Raw genomic sequence first — 3,556 nt, 5'->3', positions numbered from 1 at the left:
ACACGTGACGGATGGCTCCCTGCAGACCCACTTGTCTTGCATTCTGCTCAGTTACCGGTTGCGACCCCGCTCGCTCACCGGGGTTCCCCCGGCAGAATTGTTAATGAAGAGAGACCACAAAACCAGGCTCTCCCGAGTCCACCTGTATTGTGTTCCTAACACAGCTGAGACTGCACACAGGGAGGTTAAAGTAATAGTGACATCAGCCTTTATTAAGACACTCCAGAGTGAGGAACAGGCCTTAGGGGCGGGCTTATATACAGTGCTCCCAAGGGATGCTGGGATCCCTTGGGACTTCAGGGGATGCACTCCCTGCTGGAGGAACATGGGAGTGCATGCTTTACGGATACACAATATCACTCCCCCGCAAAGTCAAAGTGAGAACTATTTACAAGGTGAGGCGGTCAGGAGCCTTTCTTTCCCTGGTGAACTACCTCGGTTCAAATGTCTGTTCTGGTGTGTTGGCTGTGCCCTTGCTGGGCTGGCGTGTTGTTGGCCCTGCAGGGTTGCTGGGTGAGCCTGGCCTGCTGGGCTGTTGGGCGTGATGGGTTCGATTTCCTGGTTCGGGGTGGTGTCATTGATCCTTTGGGTATGTGTTGTGGGCTCGAAAAAGGTGGGTTGTTCAGGGCAGTCTGTGAACCGCAGCCTCGTTTGGTCCAGGTGCTTTCTGCAAATTTGTCCATTGTCCAGTTTGACTACAAACACCCTACTCCCTTCTTTAGCTATCACTGTGCCCGCGATCCACTTGGGACCATGTCCATAGTTTACCATATACACACGGTCATTCAGATCAATTTCCCGTGACACAATGGTGCGACCATCGTTTACATTTTGTTGCTGCCGCCTGCTCTCTACCTGATCACGCAGGTTGGGGTGAACCAGCGAGAGTCGCGTTTTAAGTGTCCTTTTCATGAGTAGCTCAGCTGGGGTACCCCTGTGAGCGAGTAGGGTCTTGTGCAGTAGCTGAGCAGTACTTGGGCCAGGCGGGTTTGGAGTGAGCCTTCTGTGACTCATTTAAGGCTCTCTTTGATTGTTTGTGCTGCCCACTCTGCCTGCCCATTGGAGGCTGGTTTAAACAGGGCAAGGTGACATGTTTGATCCCATTGCAGGTCATGAATTCTTTAAATTCGGTACTGCTGAAACATGGCCCGTTGGCACTGACCAGTATGTCAGGCAGGCCGTGGGTGGCAAACATGGCCCTCAGGCTTTCAATGGTGGTGGTGGCAGTGCTTCCCGACATTATTTCACATTCAATCCATTTTGAAAAAGCATCCACCACCACCAGGACCATTTTACCGAAAAACGGGCCCGCATAGTCGACATGGATCCTTGACCATGGTCTGGAGGGCCAGGACCACAAACTTAGTGGTGCCTCTCTGGGCACGTTGCTCAACTGAGCACACACGCTGCATTGCCGTACACAGGACTCTAAGTCAGAGTCGATACCGGGCCACCACACGTGGGATCTGGCTATCGCTTTCATCATTACTATACCCGGGTGTGTGCTGTGGAGATCCGAGATGAACGTCTCCCTGCCCTTTTTGGGTAGCACTACAGTTACCCCTCAGCAGGCAGTCTGCCTGAATGGACAGCTCGTCCTTTCGCCGCTGGAATGGCTTGATTGGCTCTTGCATTTCAACGGGGATGCTGGCCCAGCTCCCATGCAGTACACAGTTTTTTACTCGGGACAGCAGAGGATCTTGGCTGGTCCAAGTCCTAATCTGGCGGGCCGTGACAGGTGATTTATCATTTTCAAAGACTTCCATGACCATCAACATGTCTGCGGGCTGTGCCACCATCAACAAGTATGCAGGCTGCGCCATTTCCACCCCCTTGATGGGCAATGGTAGCCGACTGAAAGCATCCGCACAGTTCTCGGTGCCTGGCCTGTGGCGGATGGTATAGTTATACGCTGATAGCGCGAGTGCCCACCGAGTGCCCAAGTATTTATCTCCTTGTTTTCAGCGAGCAGGGATATGAGGGGCTTCTGATCGGTTTCCAGCTCAAATTTGAGGCCAAACAGGTACTGATGCATTTTCTTTACCCCGAACACACACGCTAATAACTCTTTCTCAATCATGCTGTAGGCCCTCTCGGCCTTTGACAAGCTCCTGGAAGCATAGGCGACAGGTTGCAACTTCCTCGCAACGTTAGCTTGTTGTAATACACACCCGACTCCGTACGACGACGCATCACATGCTAGCACAAGTATTTTACATGGGTTATACAATACAAGCAGCTTGTTGGAGCATAAAATGTTTCTAGCTTTCTCAAAAGCAATTACTTGTTTTTTTCCCCATATCCAGTTCTCATCTTTACGCAATAACACATGTAGGGATGATAAGAGGGTGCTTAACCCTGGTAGGAAGTTACCAAAATAGTTGAGGAGTCCCAGGAACGACCGCAGCTCCGTGACGTTCTGTGGCCTGGGTGCGTTCCTAATAGCCTCTGTATTGGCGTCTATGGGATGAATGCCGTCCGCCGCGATCTTTCTCCCCAAAAACTCCACTTCTGTTGCCATGAAGATGCATTTCGACCTATTCAGCCGCAGCCCTACGCGACCCAATCGCTGGAGGACCTCTTCCAGGTTTTGTAGGTGCTCGACGGTGTCCCGACCCGTGACCAATATGTCGTCCTGAAAAACCACCGTGCATGGTACCGACTTGAGTAGGCTCTCCATGTTTCTCTGGAAGATCGCTGCAGCCGACCGGATTCCAAACGGGCATCTGTTGTAGATGAACATTCCCTTGTGCGTGTTGATACAGGTGAGGCCCTTCGAAGACTCCTCCAACTCCTGCATCATGTATGCCGAAGTCAGGTCGAGCTTGGTGAACGTCTTGCCTTCTGCCAGCGTCGCAAATAGGTCGTCTGCCTTAGGTAGCAGGTATTGGTCCTGTAGCGAGAAACGATTGATGGTTACTTTATAATCGTTGCAAATCCTGACTGTGTCATTGCTTTTGAGTCCTGGGACAATCGGGCTGGCCCACTCGCTGAATTCCACTGGCAAGATGATACCCTTGCATTGCAGCCTGTCTAGCTTGATTTCCACTCTCTCCCTCATCTTGTGAGGTACCACTCGCGCCTTGTGGTGAATGTGTCATGCCTCTGGGACCAAGCGGATCTGCACTTTCACCCCAGAAAAGTTTCCAATGCCTGGCCCAAAAAAGGAAAGAAATTTGTTAAGAACCTTGGTATTTGAGGCCTCATCGACACGTGATAGCGCTCGGATGTCATCCCAGTTCCAGCAGATTTTCCCCAGCCAGCTCCTTCCAAGCAGTGTGGGGCCATCGCCCGGGATAATCCAGAGTGGCAGTTCATGCACCGTACCCTCGTAGGTAACCTTACGCTGCCCAGAACAGTGATAAGCTCTTTGGTGTACGTTCTTGGTTTCATGTGGATGGGGCTCAGGGCTCGTCTGAGTGCCTTGTTGCACCACAGTCTCTCAAACATCTTTTTACTCATGATGGATTGGCTAGCGCCAGTGTCCAGTCCCATGGCTACGGGTAAGCCATTCAATTTTACATTTAGCATTATAGGTGGACATTTCGGCAAAAAT

This window comes from Pristiophorus japonicus, chromosome 1 (genome assembly GCF_044704955.1).
Source record: "Pristiophorus japonicus isolate sPriJap1 chromosome 1, sPriJap1.hap1, whole genome shotgun sequence".
Taxonomy (NCBI): Eukaryota; Metazoa; Chordata; class Chondrichthyes; family Pristiophoridae; genus Pristiophorus; species Pristiophorus japonicus.
This window is presented reverse-complemented; position numbering follows the sequence as displayed.